Source organism: Crinia signifera, chromosome 9 (assembly GCF_055691185.1).
Source record: "Crinia signifera chromosome 9, ASM5569118v1, whole genome shotgun sequence".
NCBI classification, from domain to species: Eukaryota; Metazoa; Chordata; class Amphibia; order Anura; family Myobatrachidae; genus Crinia; species Crinia signifera.
Window position 1 is genome coordinate 82,260,351 of NC_139225.1, and position 23,906 is coordinate 82,284,256.

Sequence of the window (23,906 nt, forward strand, 5' to 3'; positions counted from 1 at the left end):
GCCAAACGGCTAGTACTCAAAAATAGTCCAGGAATCCACACGCAGGGTGTAGAAAGGAGAGCACTCTCCGATCACAAATAAAATATTGTGAAATCCAGATAAGTTAAGTAATGAAATAAAGAAACATCAGAATCCATAGAGGTAAAGGTGATATATTTGTATGACAGCCCCGACGTTTCGGTCCAAATCATGGACCATTATCAAGGAGCATTGTCATCAGAGTATACAGGTAGTCAGCGATGAGGTAGTCTCTGCCAAGAAGGTCAGGACAAAATCAGCTACCTGGTAGCTACAGGTAGCTGATTTTGTCCTGACCTTCTTGGCAGAGACTACCTCATCGCTGACTACCTGTATACTCTGATGACAATGCTCCTTGATAATGGTCCATGATTTGGACCGAAACGTCGGGGCTGTCATACAAATATATCACCTTTACCTCTATGGATTCTGATGTTTCTTTATTTCATTACTTAACTTATCTGGATTTCACAATATTTTATTTGTGATCGGAGAGTGCTCTCCTTTCTACACCCTGCGTGTGGATTCCTGGACTACATATATATATATATATATATATATATATATATATACATACAGGGGCATCAACAGCAGTGTAGACCCCTGGGCATAACAATGTATTGAGGCACTTACCGATCCTCCAGCGGTAGGGGTGGGGGAAGCTTTGCCCCGGGTGGTAGGGGGTATTATACCAACTGCTCAGCATGTAGGGCCTGGATCAGTAATTTCCACTAATTACCCCTTTTCTGCACAGATGGTGGGAGATGGGGTGGGAGAAGGGGGCATTGGGCTGAATGAAAGGGCCCTGATACATAACTTCCAGGGTGGTAGAGGATTTTTAATATACAGAGGAGGGGTGTATAGTGGAGTGGGCTTATTATTCATAATTTTCTGGTGGGAAGACAGCTTGCTTGACTGCAGATATCTCCAGTTCCCAGAAATAGATTTCTTAGATTTTAATGGAATTAAAAACTAGAGAATCCCACCTACCAAATTGTATTGGGGACTTGGGGATGAGAGTTCAGGAGGCAGAGCAATCTGCCAACGAGAATATAAAACTATATACCAGGTGTGTGGAGCTGGAGCAGTAACCAGCTGCTGGAAGGCTGATATCTCTGATTTTGGAAACAGTAGAGACAAGCTACGAGTGTCCATCAAAGGGGGAGAGTCCCAGCTTTTGGAATATACCCTCAAAAAAACTCTAAGTCAGACAGAACCTGAAATATCTGACTGGGAAGAGCAATTAATAGGCTTGGATGGGGACCACTGATTTGAAGTCAGATATCTCCGGTTCCCAAGGGCCGATTTTTAAAATTCTTATACCGATGGAAAGAGGGGACCCTCAGCTTTCAGCATAGGGTCCTTAGACTCATGGGGGGGGGTTTCTGGGTACTCAGAAACCCCCCCTGCGTGCGCTACTGTAATACCCATTACACATTATGCCCCACACCATAATGCTCATTGCACCGCACAACTGCTGCCCATTACTAATATGCCCCCACAGTGCCACACATATACCCCCAGAGTGCCACACATATACCCCAGTGCCAGATATCATATGCCCCCAGAGTGCCACACATATGCCGCCAGTGCCAGATATCATATTCCCCCACAGTGCCACACATATGCCCCCAGTGCGATATCATATGCCCCCAGTGTGATATATGCCCCCACAGTGCCACACATATGCCCCCAGTGCCATATATCATATGCCCACACATATGCCACCAGTGCCATATATGCCCCCACAGTGCCACACATATGCCCCCACAGCCATATATGCCCCCACAGTGCCACACATATGCCCCCAGTGCCAGATATGCCCCCACAGTGCCACACATAAATGCCCCCACAGTTCCAGAAGTAAGCAGCACAACTCACCCTCCTGCAGTGCTGGCTGTGTCCGGTCCGGTCCTCTCCCCCCTCCAGTCCCCCGCCGCCGCCACTGCCTGCTTCCCTGGAGAGGGGAGCGCATCTAGCATCTCTCCTGCCCCGGCTTCACTGACTGACCCAGAGCCAGCCAATCATATCTCGCGGGCTGGCTCCTGATTGGCTGCCAGCCCGCGAGCTCTGATTTGCAGACAGGCGACAGTCCAGTCACAGTGACACAGGAAGGGGAAGAAGAGACGCGCGACTCTCCCCTCAGAAGGCAATCAGCTGTGGCGGGGCGGCAGAGGCCATGCCCCACGGCACTTACATATGCGCGCATGCGCAGTAATCACTTCAGGGGGTACTTGTTATGGCGGTACGGGATACCGGCAATATATCTTTTTCTTGTACGCTGTACCACCCGTACCGCCATACTTGCTCCCCTGGTCATGGGCATGTCATTGCACAAAGCCATATTTAGATGGAGATACTGCAACTACTGTACTACAGCCATGTAGTAGTTGATGGGGGGACATGATTGGACTAGTACTTTCAAGTTGGAAATCTATGTTCCAGCTGATGAGTTGGCCCAAAATAGTTAAGTGCATTAAAGAGATGAAAATATTCATCCTTGAAAAGCACTGTCCCTCTGTTGAAAACTGGACAACAAAATGATCGGTACTCTTTACCTAGAACGGCGCCCACAATTGAAATCGCGGGTAAAATCGCGGTAATCGCGGGCATCGCGGGTAAATCGCGGGTAAATCGCGGGTACATCAAAATCGGGTACCCGCGATTACCGCGATTTTCCCATAGAGAACAATGTTAAAAAGCCTGATTGACCGCGATTTTAGCGTTAAATGCCTCAATGCCCGCGATTTTCCCATAGGAATCAATGTTAAATGGGCTACAGAGCCCAAATAGCCCCAATTAACCCTTAAATGTCCCCCCAATTTTTGTACGCCACCCCACGATCCACGCCAACCCGAAGCGTGGCGAGCGCAGCGAGCCCGCGAGGGGCGGCGGTACGCGTCCTACGACCTTTTCATGCCCTACTATCCACGTCGGCGTGGAGTTGAGAATAGAATAGTGTGGCGAGCGCAGCGAGCCGCCGAGCCCGAAGCGTGGCGAGCGGACGCGGATACCTTCACAGTTATACGCGTCCCCTCGCGGGCTTCACAGGTGTCCGCGTGGCCACGGACACCTGTGAAGCCCGCGAGGGGACGCGCTTACCTGTGAAGGTATCCGCGTCCCCTCGCGGGGCTCGCTGCGCTCGCCACGCTTCGGGCTCGGTGGCTCGCTGCGCTCGCCACACTATTCTATTCTCAACTCCACGCCGACGTGGATAGTAGGGCATGAAAAGGTCGTAGGACGCGTACCGCCGCCCCTCGCGGGCTCGCTGCGCTCGCCACGCTTCGGGTTGGCGTGGATCGTGGGGTGGCGTACAAAAATTGGGGGGACATGTAAGGGTTAATGGGCTCTGTGGCCCATTTAACATTGATTTCTATGGCCAAATCGGGTGGATTGAGGCATTTAACACTAAAATCGGGTCCATCGCGGCTTTTAACATTGCTTCCTATGGGAAATCGGGAGCATCGCGTCGCGGGCATCGCGGGTACATTTATGGCCGGCCGCGACGCGACCGACGCGATTTTTCAGGTTTAACATGGTTTTCAATGGAAAAATCGCGGGCATCGCGTCGGTCGCGTCGCGGGCAGGCATAAATGTACCCGCGATGCCCGCGACGGGCGCCGTTCTAGGTAAAGAGTACCAAATGATCTGCCTGGTGCAATGACTCCCAATTAAATTTCAGATGTGAATGTTAAAATGTCAAAAGGTGACATGTCAATGCTGTCAGAATGTCAAAATAAGGCCCAGAATGTGAGCAGGGGGTTATTGTTATGCTGCAGGAGAAAGTTAGGATTAGGCTGTTGGGGGCACTAGAGAGATGGTTAGGGTAGGGATTAGGTATAGCAGAGAAAGACTTACCAGAACACTGGAGGAACAAAGATCTGACCCATAAGTTATAGTCACGTGATCGCCAAGACCCAGAAAAACACCTCTGATGCTACTGCAGCCACCAGTAGAAGGTAAACTAACACTGGGCTACCAGGAATAATATGTCAAAATTCTAACGTTAACATTTCATCACTATCTACATCAGGCATTCCCAACCTCGGTCCTCGAATCACATCACTGTCGATGTTTTAGTGATACAAGACTGTAGCTGATTTTGTATATATCTTCACTGTGTCATTAGGTTGGTAACCGTAATATTTAGCAGGATTTTAGGAACTCCTAATAATTGTTAATGCGTCTGTTTTGTACTTCGGTGGGCACCCAACTAACATATAAGTACCTAATAGGCAATGCCTAGTTAATTGTATTCTGTAATTGTAATTTTAGGAACTCCTAATAATTGTTAATGCGTCTGTTTTGTACTTAGGTGGGCGCCCAACTAACATATAAGTACCTAATAGGCAATGACTAGTTAATTGTATTCTGTAATTTTAATTAACCAACCATTCATTTAAAATGTATTGTATCTGCAATCATAACAGAATTTCCATTAAATCTTGTCCAATCCAAATCCAATCTTATAATACTTCAAAATGTAATCAATGTGCCCAACCTATACCCTTGTAGTTGGTTGGTTGATTGATTGGTAGTAAATACCAAATTTCGGGTGACATTCTATGCTGTGCGCTAAATGCGCATGTTTTATTCGCGCACCACATCGCCGCAAATCGCACTTTTACAAATCGCACTTTTCAGTCAAAATGCGCATATTTAATGTGATGCGCATTGGAGGCTGAAAAGTGCGAAGAGGGGCGATTTGCGGCGAAGTGGTGCGCTGTATTTAGTCCTGAAAATGTGCGATTTTCATGTCTGAAAATCGCACATTTGCAGGACAGCGCAAAGTTTAAAAAAAAAAACGAGCGCGGGGTCCCCCGCCCGAGCATAACCAGCCCCGGGCTCACTGAGCCGGTGCTGGTGACATAAAATCAGGGTCCCCGACAAATAGGGGTCCCCTTGATTTCATGAAACCAGCACCAGGCTCAAGGTCCGGCGCTGGTTCCCAAAATACGGGGGACAAATTGACTAGGGGTCCCCCGTATTTTAAGAACCAGCACCGGACACAACCAGCCAGCAGGGTAATGCCACAGCCGGGGGAAACTTATTATATAAGCTCCCGCGGCCAAAGCATTAACCCCCTGGCTGGTCAGCATGGGCAGGGGTCCTGGGGAAGTGGGGACCCCCCCAAATGAAGGGGTCCCCCCCTCCAGGACTTACCAGCCCATGCTGATAGTCCGGGGCTGTCCCCGATGCCCCTGGGCGGTGGGCATCGGGCTGATGGCTTGTGTAAAAAAAAAGAATAAAAACTATTGTTTTATACTGGTGAACTGTGAGTCCCAGCAAGCCTACCCCGCATGCTGGGACTTGGAGAACCACAAGTCCCAGCATGCGGGGCATTAAAGGGCCCGCTGGCACTTGTAGTTCTGCAGTACAAAAAATAGTTAACAAAAACACACTGACACACTGTAAAATAAAAGTTTAATACACACAAAACACACACACTGATACTTACCTACCTTGAGCCCGTAGGTCAGTCCCTGGATCCTGGGTCCGGCCTCCGGGGCTCCAGGGCAGAAGAGTCCGGTTCCGGGGCCTTGGTCCTGGTTCCGGGGCTGGTCCTGGGGTTCCGGGGCTCCTGGGCTGCAGAATCCGGGGTCCGGGATCCGAGGTAGTCCCCAGGGGTACCTAAGGAAGCAAATCCAACTCACCTGGTCCCCGGCGACGACCTCGGAATCCTCTCCGGTGACAGCGCTGCTCCCATCTGGTACCCGGCTCGCAGGACTTTGACAGGCGCAGAGATGTTTCCTCCTCGGCGTCTCTGCACAGAATGATTTCTTGGCCAATCAGGAGCCGAGAAAGTCGGCTCCTGATTGGCCAGAAATCATTCTAACTAGAGACACCGAGGAGGAAACACCTCTGCTCTAGATGCGCTGAGATGTTACTTCCTTGGCGTCTGTATTCAGAATGATTTCTGGCCAATCAGGAGCCGACTTTCTCGGCTCCTGATTGGCCAAGAAATCATTCTGTGCAGAGACGCCGATTAGGAAACATCTCTGCGCCTGTCAAATTCCTGCGAGCCGGGTACCAGATAGGAGCAGCGCTGTCACCGGAGAGGATGGCGAGGTCGTCGCCGGGGACCAGGTGAGTTGGATTTCCTTCCTTAGGTACCCCTGGGGACTACCTCAGATCCCGGACCCCGGATTCTGCAGCCCAGGAGCCCCGGAACCCCAGGACCAGCCCCGGAACCAGGACCAAGGCCCCGGAACCGGACTCTTCTGCCCTGGAGCCCCGGAGGACGGACCCAGGATCCAGGGACCGACCTACGGGCTCAAGGTAGGTAAGTATCAGTGTGTGTGTGTTTTGTATGTATTAAACTTTTATTTTACAGTGTGTCAGTGTGATTTTGTTAACTATTTTTTGTACTGCTGAACTACAAGTGCCAGCGGGCCCTTTAATGCCCCGCATGCTGGGACTTGTGGTTCTCCAAGTCCCAGCATGCGGGGTAGGCTTCCTGGGACTCATAGTTCGCCAGTATAAAACAATAGTTTTACTTCTTTTTTTACACAAGCCATCAGCCCGATGCCCACCGCCCAGGGGCATCGGGGACAGCCCCGGACTATCAGCATGGGCTGGTAAGTCCTGGAGGGGGGGACCCCTTCATTGGGGGGTCCCCACTTCCCCAGGACCCCTGCCCATGCTGACCAGCCAGGGGCTTAATGCTTTGGCTGCGGGAACTTATATAATAAGTTTCCCCCGGCTGTGGCATTACCCTGCTGGCTGGTTGTGTCCGGTGCTGGTTCTTAAAATACGGGGGACCCCTAGTCACTTTGTCCCCCGTATTTTGGGAACCAGCGCCGGACCTTGAGCCTGGTGCTGGTTTCATGAAATCAAGGGGACCCCTATTTGTCGGGGACCCTGATTTTATGTCACCAGCACCGGCTCAGTGAGCCCGGGGCTGGTTATGCTCGGGCGGGGGACCCCGCGCTCGTTTTTTTTTTATTTTAACCCTTTCTTTTATTTTTTACAGCAGAACCCTGCACAGAACATTGCGATCTGTGCAGGGTTCTGGCTAATTCGCCAAACAGACCCTGGTCTGAAATAAGTGCGAAAATTAGGCACCTAAATAATGCGATGTGCAAATGCGCATTGCATTAAATAAGCGACTTGTATACTTTTCTATACGAAAACATCTGGATGCGATAAAAATGCGAATTAATGTCGCAATTTTACTCAGCATACCTTAACGCACATAATATGCGATTTCAGTCCCTTAGCGCATCCCATTAAATTAACGATTTAATGGGAAAATGCGATATCGCCATTTTGTGGTCTAATTACCACACAAAAACAGAAATCGCAGAGCATAGAATGTCACCCTTCATGTCATACATCTCTGGGTTTACTGTCTGTATATTTGAAAGCTGTGCTTGCCTCTCTGCTATGGTGTAAAAGCGTTAAAGTGAGAATGCAGCTGAAGATGAGAATTGAACCAATATATGCTTACTTCTGAAGCATTACATGAAGGCAACATAAGGGCTTGTGATATCATGATATTATAATACATTTATATGGAGTATAACAATCAACAAATTAACTAAGCACACAGTACAAAGTGTTTGACTTGGAAGAGATGGACAGATTAACTAGTAATAGTAACAATTGAAATATCTTATGCATATAAGTATTTTTGCAGGGACAGTATATGAGGTTAACGTTAAAGAGCAGGATATCAGGTTTAGAGCAGCAGAAGCTGGACTGATTAGACTAAATCCATTTTTCCCTAATATCTGATGAGAATCCTATAAGAGATAATTAACACCTGTGTTTGCTCATAAAAATCTGTTCATGGCAGAGGGTCAATGTTCCTAATGCCAGTTAGTGGCTGGTCAATAGGCTTAAGGGGCACATTAGGGACCTCAGAATTGTTGTACTTACTTTGGAAGCCTGTGATATGCCTGCTATGATCTATGAATTACCAAGATGTATACTGTTTACATGATGTAAATAAAGAAAACAGTTATTTTCCTATACAGCTTATGTGATCATGCAGCGTATGCATCCTTAAATTACATATACTGTAGCTCTAATAACAAGTAAAGAAAAAAATGTAACCGTCAGTGTTTTGAAGAAAATGCACAAGTTGACACAATGCATTGTCTGCTTATTTAAACACTATATATTTTAAAGACGTTTTAAGCTATAAAATGAGATACATATTCTATAAAAATGCAGAAGTGGATTTAGACCTTTTGGGGCCCTAGCATGTGAAAGTTGCTCAATCAAATTAGTAATGCCCCCCAGGTGCTGCAAGGGAGGGGAATTTAACCCCCAGCACACCAAAGGGCATTAGTAATAAGATTTAAATAACCAACATAATAGAAGGCAATTCAGAGATCTTAGTTACATATGTTTTGCAAAAGATATGATAAGCTTCCAGGCCTCGTCAAGGCTTCTCTGATACACTGCATGATAACAGCACCCATTATAGGGCCCTAGACTAGATATTGGTTTGGTGCCCACCTTCCTCCAACAATTCATAGCACTATATATTTGCTGCTGATTGCAGGTGGCAACGATAGAGTACTTTGGTGCATGCACAGTCTACAGATAAATGCTCAGCTGCAAGAACATCAGCATTGAGTACAAAACGGAATCAGGCTCTTTTGGAAGTAGGCTCTATACATGTGTCACATTTACAGTAAACTGACTGCCCACATACAGTGGATGAAACCATTTTGTTGGTCCAAATATTATCTGATCAAAAAACATCAAAGGGGTTTGGAAGTGTGGGTAGGTCCATGTGATATCATGATGTCACGTGGTAGACATGCAATGCTCCTCTGGGAATGTTTTGGATGGGCAGGGTTTCTTTATGGAGTCCCTTAGGACCTGCTGATCACTAGGTTGCCTTGTGGAAAATCCATCTCTACTGCTACAGTATGTACAGTACAACTCATAATACAGAAATAAAATTAGAACAGTAAAAATGATGAGATATGTCTAATTCAACCTTCTTTACTCTTTCAGTAAATCACAAACTAAAAATATATTTATGTACTGTTTTGAAAAAGTGAGCACAATGGACCTTTGTAAGGAAAAGCCTCACTCCATCAAACTCCTGACTTCCTCTTACTGTATACACATTTTTATTCTTCTGCAAATGTCAGCATCTTGGTCCACCAACCTACTGTATATGTCGTGGCAAATATCAAGGGGTGGAGCCAAATAGCTTTTGTACGGCACATCAGCCATTACTTCATAATTAACTTCACAGTGTGCACAATAGTCAGTGGTCAGGTCACTGATATTCACAGTTCCCCAGTTCAAGCACTTACAGACATGTCCCACTATAACACTACATGAAATGCCAAATGGGTCACTATGGAGTAACATATGATTTTTACTTGACGTTTGGCTTCTCAATCACATGTACTGTGGTTAATGTTATTCTCTCATCGTACAAAATTGCAATTTGCTTGTTTCTTTTTATAGGGCCTATTTACTAAGCTTTGGAGAGAGATAAAGTCCCAGCCTATGATCTGCTATATTATAGGCTGTGTTTATCAACATCCATTTTATCTCTCTTCATGGCTTAGTACATAAAGCCCTATATTATATAGGTTGGGTCCAATCTTCATATGTATGTAGAGGTACAAAGCACCCTTTCAAAATTCAATACTAATAACCAGTGGTGGAAATACTGAATAAAGATAATTGATATTGAAGATGTTATCTCCTGGACAAAGGCATGTACGGATTATCATGACAACCTCCGTTGTCCCTTGCAATATGTTTCTGTATGCTCAAAATGTATTATATTTGCAAAGCATTTACCAGAAGAGTCTATGCACCCAAACCACCTGATCAGTCCAAAGCAGCTATGCCTTCTACATACTGGAAGAAGGTCTCTGCTGCAGCTTGTGGTGTCTCAAAACAAATCCCATGCATCTTGCACTTGATTTGTCAGATTGTGTCTGCTCTACTTATGCAAACCTATTGCACATGCCTTGTATGTATGTATATATATATATATATATATATATATATATATATATATATATATATATGTCCCACGCCTGACAGCTTATTAGAGTTTACTTGCAGAGATGGAACTAGTGCAGTAAGAGGCCAACAGAAGAAGAGAGGTGAGGAATGATCTGGGGTAGAAGGTGTGGTGCTAGGTGCTGCTGGACATTGCTAGTGAATCTTACATAGGGGTGCCTTGTATGAAATTATATACCTGCTGATAACTATCAGTATTCCATCAACCCACAGGCAAACTTTGGGGGGGGGGGGGGGCGGTCATCTCTGACTGCCCAGAACCCGCATTTTAGAAATCCTGCATGTGGCACTGAAACCAGTGTCTTTATAGATGGGGAATTTTAAAAAAATATACAAAGTCCTATAAAAATCTATAAAGATTACTGTAAATTATTCCTGATGGAACAGTCAGGCCAGTGTTTTTTTGTTAGTTTTTTTCAATAAAAGCCACAAGTCACCTCTTCACAGAACTCAAGCATACTTCAACGCTAAGTGCCTGTAACCAGTAAAATGAATTCACTTCAGCATTAAATAATAATGAAGAATAATATTAATAATATAATAAATTGGTTTAAAATATAAATATCTTTTTATGAAGCCATACTTTTAAAGATTAGTTAGCAACAATTGAAAACATTTAGATAGATATAAAGCACTGAGGTCATGGGTTTGATTCCCACCATGGCCCTGACTGTGCAGAGTTTGTGTATCTCCCCATGCTTGCGTTCATTTCCTCCAGGTACCCCGGTTTCCTCCCACCATCCAAAAATACACTAATAGGATAATTGGCTCTCAACAATATTAACCCTGGAATGTATGTGTGTGCGTGTACATGTGGTAGGGAATATAGATTGTAAGCTCCACTGGGGCAGGAACTGATGCGAATGTTCAAATATTCTTTGTACAGCTCTGCAAAATATGTGTGCGCTGTATAAGAAACTTAATAAATAATTAAATATACATCAAATATTGTTACATAGTATTCTCCATGACAGATGTATTTAACTCATTTCCGTCGCCATAATAATGCATCTTAAAATTCTGAATGCATAAATGATTTTCCTGGCTTCTTTTCCATATGCGGCTACAGTTTTTATTAGATGCCCAGATAAAGGTTTTCCATTTCCTGAGCTTCTGATAACGAAGAAATGATTCTTAATAATGTGGCAAGTGAGATTATAAGGATAGTTTGTTGGAATGGAAATACAGAAAGATTCTATTTCTATCTCTCCTAGAAATGTATAACCCTTGATAATAAGAATCTAGGAATAATTACAGCTTACGGGATAAATCGTTGCTTCCCTCGCTTGATGCGACTGATATTTCCAGTTTCTGTTTGAGGTTAGTAACAAGGCAGAACAGCAATATCCTTTACCATACAATATGCGCAAACATTTAATGACACAATATTAAAACTGGCTGCCATAAAATAAGTTTCTGTGAGTTAAACAACAAACTGTTTGTCTTGATGTGGAAATCTTCTACGCTCCATTCAAATCGCTTTAGCGCTTATGAGCATGGTGTGTTACTTGTGGCTTGTGAAGATGAATGCCAACATACTGTACATCAGAGTTCTCTTTTTTTGTCTCTCGCTTAGGAAAAGATCATAATCTTCTGTTGAGAACTCACTGTGGGAATAAATGTATTGTTATACAGCGAGCTTTAGCTGCAAGAAAATGAACAAGTGAAAAAATGGAGTTAGATGTGAAGAAAAGAAAAACTGCTTCAGGCAATATAGCTACTGTAGATTGAATATTTAACATGCATGATATAATTTTGGTACGCTAGCACATCCATCAAATAGTATGTGTGGGTTCAGTATGATTTTCTGATGGACACGTGACTGACTGTCATTATACCGACACCCGTTGACCGATAGTCAAAATACCGACATGGTCAACATACTGACATGGTTCAAGAAAATACTGAAATTTAACATGTTGACATGTGTTTCTAGGTTTTGTTATTTTTGTGTCTACAGTATGTCGACGTAGTGTTTTATTTTCTTATTTCTATATTTTCTTAATATTCAGTTCACACGATTCAATGATCCAAACATCAACTCCAACCAAATCATGAATATACAAGAAAGCAAAAATAAGGTAACCGCTACAATACAGATGGAACGCCTGTCATGCTTGCAGGGACTGGTGCTAGATGCGCCAGGTCCCGCCAGCCGCCGGAAGGGGTCGCACGTGCATGAGATGCTCGGGCGCCGCTTTGAGACGGAGCTCTACGCTGCCGCCAGCCGCCTCCCGGTCCCCATCGACGGTACCCACCGCCACCCTAACACCCCCGTAGCCCTGCCAGCAGCCGCCCAGCCACCGACTGACTGCGACGCGCACGCATGTGAGATGCTCGCACGTCCCAGTCTAATAGAGTCCTTCTCTGCCAGCGCTCGCCAGCGGGAATGTTCTGGCGAGCACCAACAATGAAAGAGAGGGGCTCTGTCTGTATGTACACTGTTTTATTTGAAACTGCTAAAAATCAGTAATATTTCAAACCTAAAACAAAGCATTTATCCAAATTTGACTAAAACTTCAAGTTGGGAGATGAGAGTTCATCTGAATATAAGGATTCACCCCCACACACAACGTAAGCGCCCGCTCCCATTTCTGTAATCTGCATAAAAAATTAAATTCAGTTTAGAGTCAGACTGAAATCATTCAATGGTCGGCGACATGCAAGGGGATGCGGGTGTTTGGCGAGGAGTCAGGCAGTGCTGACATGTTCGTTAGGCTGTGACTATAAGTAGCCTATCGTACAGCTGCGTGAGATCCATAGAGTACTAGGAGACTCTGACCTTTATCCACAAACATAGGCAAATCTAAGGGGTGGTCCGGGGGTGCACCGGACCACCCAATAGACTGCCCGGCGCCTGTACCTTTAAGTGATTAATTTAACACTGCCGCTGCCTGGATAATTTTGTCCGCAGGACCCGGGAGGGCTGCGCACATGCCCAACTGCACACAGCTCCTCCCATGGTCCTTTGCGAAGCTTGCGTGCCATGACATCTGCTGCGGCTGGGCTAGTGCGCACACGTGTGTTTGTGTGTTTGCACAACAATAATATTGCTCCCCAGCTCAGCTCCTGCCCCTGGTGCGTCACATAGTGCTGGTAAGTGCAGCAGTGAGAAACAGACTCACTGCTGCAGACAGTGCCTGGCTTAGCTTTATATTCTTGACCAGCACCCTGCCTAGTGCCAGCCCAAAGGTTTTTATTTAAAAAAAATAGCTGTAATCTTTCCCAGTGCCCTGCCCATTGCTGGGCACTGGGCGCTGGGCAGGGCACTGGGAAAGATTACAGCGTTATGTTTTTTTTAAATAAAAGCCATTGCTATAAAAAAAAGCTGAAATCTTTCCCAGTGCCCTGCACAGTGCCCAGCAATGGCTTTTATTTAAAAAAAAACTGCTGTAATATTTCTCAGTGCCCTACCCAGTGCCCTACAGGCCCTGTAGGGCACTGAGAAAGCTTACAGCATTTTTTTTTTTTAAATAAAAGCCATTGCTGGGCACAGCCCCTGCCCAGTGCCAGGCCAGCCCAGCAATGGCTTTTATTTAAAAAAATGCTGTAATCTTTCCCTGTGCCCTGCCGATTGCCCAGCAATGGCTTTTATTTTTTTTTTTAAATGGCTGTAATCTTTCTCAGTGGCCTGTAGGGCACTGGGAAAGACTTGCTTTATTTTTTTTTTTTTTTAATAAAAGCCATTGCTGGGCTGGGCACTGGGAACGATTACAGTATTTTTTTTTTTAAATAAAAGCCATTACTGGCCCAGCAATGGCTTTTATTATAAAAAAAAAAAAAAAAACTGAAATCTTTCCCAGTGCCCAGCAATGGTTTCATTAAAAGTGAACACCCCCTTTTTTAGGCCACGCCCCCCAACAATTTTTGTGCGTGGCTTCGCCGCGCGCAGATTCATACCCTGTAATCTAGGACCACCCATTACTATGTCCACAAATACTGCATTCTCCAAAGACAATCATCTTGAGTTGTCTTGCATATATCTTTCTATTGGACATGTATAAACTGTATTTGATAATAATCTGGTACAGGAAAGGAGTATTTGAATACATGCTGCAAACAGTAACATGCATACTGTATTGTACCTTTTACCTATACATGAGTGTGACAAATCACATTCCACTAACTTGTATGCACATACCATAATGTCATTTTGGTTGTAATAATGAATCATTCAGTCTAAACCACTTAAGGCCCCCATACACTATGCAATTTTGGGCCGATTCCATGCGATTTCGGCACTTGGGCCGATAAATCGCGTGAAATCGTCCCAAAATCGCATGTGTTTGACATTTGATCCGATCCGATGCGCGGTCCCGTGCGCATCGGGAGGTCGGATGTTCAGCAGGTACGATCACGCCTGACCTCCTGCAGTGGGCGGGGGGGGGGGGGATGAGTGCCCAGGAGGGATTCCGGTGACAGTGGGGCGGGCGGTGGTGATAATCACCGTGCTCTCACTGTGCAGCTTGCTGGCAGCAGCGTCTCTTCTTGCAGCGGGGGATGCCAGTGACAGTGGGGCGGGCAGCAGTGATAATCCTCATGCTGTCACTCAGCGGGCGGGCAGCGGCGGCTATTACATCTTTAAAATAACATGTCAAATGACTATCCACCTTCTGATTGGCTGAGATAGCGCACTTTCAGCCAATCAGCGGCCGCTGATTAGCCGGCCGCTGATTGGCTGAGAGTGCACTATCTCAGCCAATCAGAAGGCGGATAGTCATTTGACATGTTATTTTAAATATGTAATAGCCGCCGCTGCCCGCCCGCTGAGTGACAGCATGAGGATTATCACTGCTGCCCGCCCCACTGTCACTGGCATCCCCCGCTGCAAGAAGAGACGCTGCTGCCAGCAAGCTGCACAGTGAGAGCATGGTGATTATCACTGCCGCCCGCCCCACTGTCACCGGCATCCCCCGCGGCACCCAGAGATGCTGCTGCCAGCCGCCGCTGCTCACCGCCCCCCCCCCCCCCCTCCCTGCTCCTCACCGCCCGGCAGCTCCCTGGTTTATTTTATATGTGATAAATTTTATGCGATTTATCACATGTAAAAAATGGCACATCAAGTGCCACATTGTATGTGAGCTTCCCGGGGAGCTGCCGGGCGTTTTGCAGGAGAATTGGGTCCGACTTGTCCCTAGGACAAGTCGGCCTAATGTATGGGGGCCTTTACAGTATCCGCAGGACTGCTGGTGCTTAGCTTCACTGAACTGCAGTGCTTTTTTTCTGCAATCTCTGTGAAGTGATCTAAAGGTTTTGGGAAAGTTATCTGTAGGAGTCTGCACGATGCTGACCTATAAGATGTACAGATAAGCTTTTCTGCTCTGATTATCTGCTACAAGGATAATCACTTGTTCTGTGCAGCGCAGCTGTTACTGGACTGATATCACCATATGGACAGTTTATAGACGTTTTTGTTTTTCAGATTGATTACCTGAGAAACAAGAGGTAGCTTTAGTAGGTTACCATCCTGATGTGAAGTAGACAATGGCCTGACTCAGAGGTCAGTGCAGTAGGGATTGATGCATGTCTTTGGTATTAGCAGACAAGGCCGTAACTATCATAGGTGCAAGGGGTACAGCTGCTATGGGGCCAAGAGCTGAAGGAGGCCCATCTTTACTGTATAAGTATTTGCTATATACATTTATCGCCATTATTTGGTATATAAGGGCCCTTACAAACTTTTGCTATGGGGCCTACGAATATCTAGAAAAGGGAGTCAGGGTCACGGGAGAAGCGGTAACCAATCACAGTATATGAAAGGTCAAAATCTACTAGGAATCTTAGAGGTCAACCCTATTGTCTACGATGATCTCATGTGTGCGAGTCATTGCGGAAGCAGCCGCACATGATTCACGCAAAAGTGCTAGCTGTTTTATGAAGCTCTAATAAAATATGCACGAAGGGTGCAAGTTCAGCTGCCATTGTCGGTATTAAAGTGGTAACATCATTCGCCAAAAAAATGATTGACTCCTTAGAATATTAATAACAATACAATGGCATGGCATGTTAAACAATAGAGGGTCACTGTTGGTAGGAAATTCACTAGGATCAAAATATATTGAAAAACAGTACTGTATATTTTATTTTGCAGGCAATTGCACACATAAACATACTCGATGTTGAGTATTGTTTCATGCCTGCCATGTGATGTTTATGTTAGGGATGAGCGGGTTCGGTCCTAGAGATCCGAACCCCCACGAACTTACCTTATCCGAGGCTGGATCCAAGGAGTTTGCCGGGTCCCACCCTTTTCAGGAGTCCAAATCGAGGCCAAAACATCATCCTCCTGCGTCGGATTCGGATCTCTATAAAAGGTCCGGCTCCGGCGCCATCTTCATTCTGCACGTAGAAGTCAGACAATACAGATGTGGCCGTGCTGTCTGCACAGAAGAAAAACCTATTATGGACAAAAAAAACCCACTGTGGGGGGATATACTAAGGAGGGGCAACTAATGGGGGACCAAATAGAGGCTGCATAAACTGAGTGGGGCTGCTCAAGGGGGACAACTGTAAAAGTCGGGAATCTAAAGGTACATTTTCTAAGGGGGAACTAATGGTGCAAGAACATTTGTACATCTACTAAAGGGGAACTACTATGGAAAACTGTTCAGGTTACAGCTACTAAGGGGCATTACTAAAGCTACTACTAAAGGGGGGCTGTTATATGGGACTACTGTGGGGGTCATTTAAGGGGGGCTCTCTGAAAAATTATTTTTTTTTTTTTTATAAAAAAAAGTGTTTTTTTCCCCTTAACCTGCAAAGTGTGCCATATCAGTCCAGCTGTGCTGCCCAGTGTCCCATATCAGTCCAGGGGTGCCCGCATGCATGCCGTATAATTCCAGGGGTGCCTCCATGTGTTCTGTATCAGACCAGGGGAACTGTTTTTTTTTTTTTTTTTACTGCAAGGGCTGTTAAATGTGCTGTATCAGTCCAGGGGTAATAAGTCTGCCGTATAATTCAAGTGGTGTTACTAAAGTCTGCCGTATTATTCCAGGTGTGCCGCTCTTTTTTTTATTTAAAAGAATAAAAGTTTTTCTTTTTTTTACTGCAGGAGTGTCGCCATGTCTGCCGTATATTTCCATGCCTGCCGCCATGTGTGCCGTCTCAATCCAGGGGTGCCACTATCTGTGCCATATAATTTCATGTGTGCTGTATCAGGTCAGGGATGCCCGCATGTGTGACGCATAATTCCTGGGGTGAGCCAAATGTGCCATATAATTCATGGCTTGCTGCCAAGTCTTCTGTATAATTCATGGGGTGCTGCTAAGTGTGCTTTATCAGTCCAGGGGTGATGCTAAGTGTGTCGTATAATTCCAGGGGTGAGCCAAGTCTGCCGTATAATTCATGGGGTGCTGCCAAGTGTGCTGTATTAGTCCAGGGGTGATGATGAGTTTGCCGTATCAGTCCAGGGGTGAGCCAAGTCTACCAAATAATTCCTGGGGTGAGCCAAGTCTGCCGTATAATTCATGGGGTGCTGCCAAGTGTGCTGTATTAGTCCAGGGGTGATGCTAAGTGTGCCATATCAGTCCAGGGGTGCTATTAAGTGTGCTGTATCAGTTCAGGGGTGCTATTAAGTGTGCTGTATTAGTCCAGGGGTGATGCTGTGTGCCTTATCAGTCCAGGGGTGATGCTAAGTGTGCCGTATCAGTCTAGTGTTTGTGCCGCCCACTTGTGTCACTTATCATAGTAATCCAGCTACTTCGGTGCAACCTTTTGCCCTAAAAACAATATTGTGAGGTGTTCAGAATAGACTGGAAATGAGTGGAAATGAATGTTATTGAGGTTAATAATAACGTAGGAGCAAAAAAAATAAAAAATCTGCGATTTTAGCAGTTTTTATGCTTTTTTAAAAAAAATCAGAACCCAAAACCCAAAAAATCCAAACACAAAACGTTTAGGTGGTGTTTTGGCAAAACCCATTAGAACCCAAACCCTGAAGGTATCAGAACCCAAAACTCAAAACGCGAAAAGTGGCTGGTGCACATCCCTAGTTTATGTTATGGTTCTGCTATAAGCCATTTCTACTATTGTCTTGTCCACAGTCACAGCAGCCACAGATTATGGCCCTTATTCAGATCTGATTGCAGTATAAATTTGTTATCAATATGGACAAAACCATGTGCACTGCAGGTGGGGCAGATGTAACATGTATAGAGAGAGATAGATTTGTGTGAGCTATTTTGTTTCTGTGCAGGGTAAATACTGGCTGCATTATTTTTACACTGCAATTTAGATTTCACTTTGAACACACCCAACTCAAATGTAAATCTCTCTGCACAAATTTGTACTGTGATCAGATCTGAATAAGGGCCTAATTTTGAACTCCCAGTATATGGACATAATTTCCTGAATCCTGGTGCCGATTCAGACCTGATTTCAGGGCTGCAATGTTTTACAGCCTTGCGATCAGTTAGCCCACTCCCTGCCTGAGAGTAGAGCTGCTCTTGTGAATGGTTGTGAATGGCTTTGCACACGGGCAAACAGGGGGAAATGCATTTGTCAAACGGATTTCCCCCCCCAACCCTATGTGCAGTTCCATGATAGTCAATACTTATTCAGCATTGCAATGGCTGTGGGTAGATCAGGTCCATTGATGATGTCAGTGCCCTCTCTTCCAAAGGCTGTACCCATCTGCATTTTTGTGCTGCACTCACAGAAAATATAGAGATGCCACCCAGAAACACTGGCCAACTGTCAAGCAACCAACGTATGGCCTGCGATCAAAGGCCTTCCCTGGCTGTGGCGATTATCATAGGGCCACACATGTGCAAGGTCCTCCGATAATTGCCAAGGCTGAGAATTAGCGGTCCTGTGATCAGTGCTGAATTGTAACCCCTGTCTCTGCCTTGCTCTGCATCATAAAGAGGGGGTGTGGTTGCGCTAATAATTAAATAATACATTTATATACAATAAAAGGTGTGCATTTATTAATACATGTAATAAAAACAATTTCATACACATAAAATAGGTACCATTAAAAATATGGGGGTGGAGGAACTTCTGGTTCCGGCCTTGAGGAGAGAGGCCGAGGCATGTGAGTGCTCCGTTGTACCTTCACCCCTGGCCTCCCTCCAGATATCCCTCTCCCGATGCTGGACCAGGATGCCCGGTCTCAAAGCCATTAAAGGTCCAGTGTGGGATCGATGCACCTGGCGATAACACAAGACGCCTAGGCTGCGGCGCCGGAAATGCGTCATCAAACCCGGTGACGGCGTGAACCCGGACACAGATGCCCTCCGGAGCGCTTAGGCCTCCTGGCTTGTTAATACCTGCAGCCTGCTTGGATTCATGCTGAGGTGCAGAGTCCAGCCCCGGTCTCCCCGAAGCGACTCCTGAGGCACACTGCGGTGCCGGCTCCGAGTCCTGGCTCCCTGGATCAGATTCCTGTGGTGACTCCGGTAGTGAGGGATTCCTTAACACTGACTGAGGAGACTGCTGAACTGCAGCTGCCCTCCTGACCCGGGGAAAGGACTTCATCTGTCTCTCTGAAGTAGTTCTTGCTGGAAACACCTTGTGGTAAGAGCCTGGCAGTCTCATATGCCCTATCTAGGTACTGTTGTATAAAGTAATCTCCAGTGGGGAATTAAAATAAGGCTGACTGTTGAACATTTTGAGATGCTGTATGGCCCTAATCCAGGCTTCTATGCTGTTTTGACTGTGGGATAAGGGGGGTAAGGAGGAAATTCGGTGGAATAACCCTGGTAGAGAATTTAGCTGCTCTTAAAATATTGCTGTGAAAAAAATATTGCTGTGACGTGTTACTTGAAATACACAAGTGGAAAGGCTTCTCCTTAAACCAACTGGTGTTCCTACCCCTCTATATAGTATCAACATCGCATGGAGAAATTTCTTTCCCCACAGATGCTGAGGGGTTCACAGAGAAACCGTGCCTTTAAATCACAGGCTACAGCAGAAATGGCTGCTATAACTAAGACACAGCAAGATAAACAAAATAAGCAAGAGAAGACATCCCGCTTAAGTACTCAATCTCTCCATTCTCAATCTGCTTCCCCGGAAAGAAACCCCCATGTTACGTATGCTGAAGTAGTAAAAGCAATCCAAGAGACCCATGGCCCCATTGATGGAAGCTCAAGCAGCTAAATTTAATGTGGCCATACAGGACATCACAGGGCAGCTTAAACAAATAGTACAAGTACAGCAAACTACTGAAAGTAGAATGGGAGAATTATTCCAAGATGTTTCCAAACTTAAGGCCTCCACCCCCGCTCTTCAAAATAAATGCCAGGAAATGCAGAATAAGATAGACAGCCTGGAAAATAGACTGAGAAGAAACAACCTGAGAATTGTGGGGTTGGATGAAAAACTTAAAGGGCCTGAGCTATACAAATTCCTCCAGAGTTCTTTACCAGAAATGTTAAATATCACAGACATCTGCCAAGGCATGGTGGTGGAAAGAGCCCACCTATTGGGTCCAGTAAAAGGTGTACCGGGGAGTAGACCCAGAGTGGTTATATTTAGATGCCTTAACTTTATACACAAAGAAGCCATATGGGCAGCATCAAGAAAGGACCGGGACCTCATGTGGGAAAATACAAAGTTATTGATATTCCAAGTGGAAGTAACACGAGCCTGCAAAGAATTTGCGCCAATCTGCACAAAGTTATTTGAAGCTAAAAGAAAATTCGCACTAATGTACCCTGCCCGATTGAGGATATTCGAAGGGGACAATATTAAAGAATTTTCATCAGCATCAGCAGCAGAATAATATGTGACAGAACAATTCAGCAATGCTTCTCAAGGACTTGAGAATCCTGCAAGCTCATAAACAAGAAATATGTGTGAAAAGACGATGATCTCTACTTTCTCATTTGAATATGTATAAAAGCATGCAAAAAAGTGGGGGGAAAAAAAACTAAAAAAAAAAAACTAAAAAAAAGTTTTTCTATGTAAAAAAAAAAAAAAGGGGGCGTAAGACAGGAGGACTCCTACAATCTGGGGTAAAAATTTAGAGATAGTAAAAGTGTGTTACAGAATAGTAATCCCCCCCACCGCTCATTAATGATTAATAGATAAATACATATTTTTGTGAGACGGATGAACTGGTGGGGTGGAAAAATTGAGGGCCAAGTAAAAGCCCTACTCAAAGTGGATTGGAGACACACTTATCTAAAAAGATTAAGAGAGGGAGGGGGGATAGAGGGGTAGGCGGGGGAAGGGGAGGCTTGGAGGCTTGCAAGCTATTAGTGAAAATTGTATAACTCTTAAGCTTGTTTTTCTTTTTTTGTGTGATTTGGAGTCATGGAAGTTAATGATTTAAATACTGAAAAACATCTGAGTTGAAATACACCATAACGCGGATGTTTAAGATATATGTTAAATGTATGTATGTTATTTCCCTGTGTCTAGTTTGTCGCTTCCCTTCAATGTATCCCTTAGTTAGGAGGAGGGTAACCACTGTATATGAAATTAAATAAATAATGAAGAACTTTTAAATTGGTACATTGAATGTGGGAGGGTTTAATACCCCGGTAGAACATAGGAGAATTCTGACATATTTAAATAAAAAAGCATTGGACATAGTTTTCCTGCAGGAGTCTCACTTAATACCCCAAGAGATAAAGAAACGAAATACTCTGAAATGGCTGGTTTTAGCCGCAGCCTCATATAATTCTAAAGCAAGGGGGGTAGTGATCCTCATAAGGAATTCTATTGACCATGAAATTGTATCTTTCGATAGTGACGTACAAGGGAGATATGTCATTGTAAATGTAAAATTGGAAGGGGAATTATATGTTATGTGTAATATCTATGCCCCGAATGCTAACCCTCAGGATTTCTATACATCTTTGAATAGAAAACTTAATTCGGTACTTGTTTTCTAGCACGGCCACAATCGCGGGCATCGTGTGCCTTAACTTTAAGGCACACGATGCCCGCGATTTCCCCATAGGCTTCAATGTTAAAATATTTTAACATTGAAGCCTATGCGCGTCTGACGCGATGCCCCCGATTTCTCCATAGGCTTCAATGTTAAAATATTTTAACATTGAAGCCTATGTGATGGACCCGATTTGTCCATAGGCTTCAATGTTAAAATATTTTAGCATTGAAAATGAGTGCATTTAACATAGGAAAAATTGGGAAATGGCCCAATATGGGCCATTTCTCATTGGGTATGGCCCCGGCATATGTGTGTAAAAAATAATGGCCCCCCATTGTGACCGCCACCCCCACGATTGACACGAACCCGAAGCGTGGCGAGCACAGCGAGCCCGCGAGGGGCGGCGGTGCGCGTCCTCCGAAATTTTCATTCCCCTACTATCCACGTCGGCGTGGAGTTGAGAATATAAAGTGTGGCGAGCGTAGCGAGCCACCGAGCCCGAAGCGTGGCGAGCGGACGCGGATACCTGTCAAGCCCACGAGGGCCGTCCCTCGCGGGCTTGACAGGTATCCGTGTCCCCTAAGGGGCTCGCTGCGCTCGCCACGCTTCGGGCTCGCCACACTGTATATTCTCAACTCCACGCCGATGTGGATAGTAGGGGAATGAAAAGGTCGGAGGACGTGCACCGCCGCCCCTCGCGGGCTCGCTTCGGGTTCGCGTCAATTGTGGGGGTGGCGGCCACAATGGGGGGCCATTATTTTTTACACACATGCCGGGGCCATAGCCAATGAGAAATGGCCCATATTGGGCCATTTACCTTTTTTTTCTATGTTAAATGTACTCAGTTTCAATGTTAAAATAATTTAACATTGAAGCCTATGGAGACCCGATTTCTCCATAGGCTTCAATGTTAAATTATTTTAACATTGAAGCCTATTGAGAAATCGGGTACATCGCGTCGGTCGCGTCGTGTGCGTTTTGGTATGCACCCGACGCGACCGACGAGATTTTTTCCGACACGACCACCACGATATAAATCGTGGTGGCCATGCTAGGAAACAAGTACCCTTAATTCCTTTAGAGACCAAGTATTAGTGGTCGGAGGAGATTTTAATGTGGTTGTGTCAAACATCCTAGATAGAAATACACCTTCAAAAAGAAGAAAGCGGGCCTCTGAGAACATTATCACTACATTATGCGAAAAGTTTCAATTGGTGGACGCTTGGAGGGCATGCTATCCAGTAGAGAGGGAATACACATGTCTTTCAGCAGCTCATGGTACCCTATCGAGAATAGATTATATGCTAATTTCTAGACACTTATTTCCTAAATGAATTGATTGTAAAATAGAAACAATTAGTATTTCGGATCATGCCCTTTGTTTGGTCCAGGTGGTCACTTGGGTGGACAGAGGCCCAATCCGTCAATGGCGGTTCCCATCATATTTAGCCAACTCTATACAGTTTCGAGCTATGTTGGAAACAGAGTGGACAGATTATAAAAATAATAACTCAGAAACTGAGATAGAGGATCCCTTACTATTTTGGCAGGCATCTAAAGCTGTGATGCGAGGAACTATAATATCTTATTGTAAAAAAAGAGAAAAAGACTTGGACACTAATTACTTAGAGGCACAGTCTAGATTAACCCAGTCCTATCAAAATTTTAAAAACAAAGTAACCACTGATACAAAATCAATATATTATAGAGATAAAATAACATTTGAATTTTTTTTAGCAGGTATAGAAGCTAAATATAGCTTTCAAAAGAACAGCAAATTCCATCGCTTTGGAAACAAGGCGGGAAGATTGCTGTCACATCTCTTGTCAGGAAGACATCCTCCTACTATTATAAAATCCATAAGAGGAATGGATGGGACTCTGAGGAGGGGAAATTATGAGATATCTAAAGTATTCCATGATTTCTACTCCACACTCTATTCATCGCCTGAAATAGATAAAGGAGGAAAGGAAGAGTTTTGGGCCAAAATTAATATACCGGGTATTACAGCTGAACAAAAAGAATCACTTATAACCCC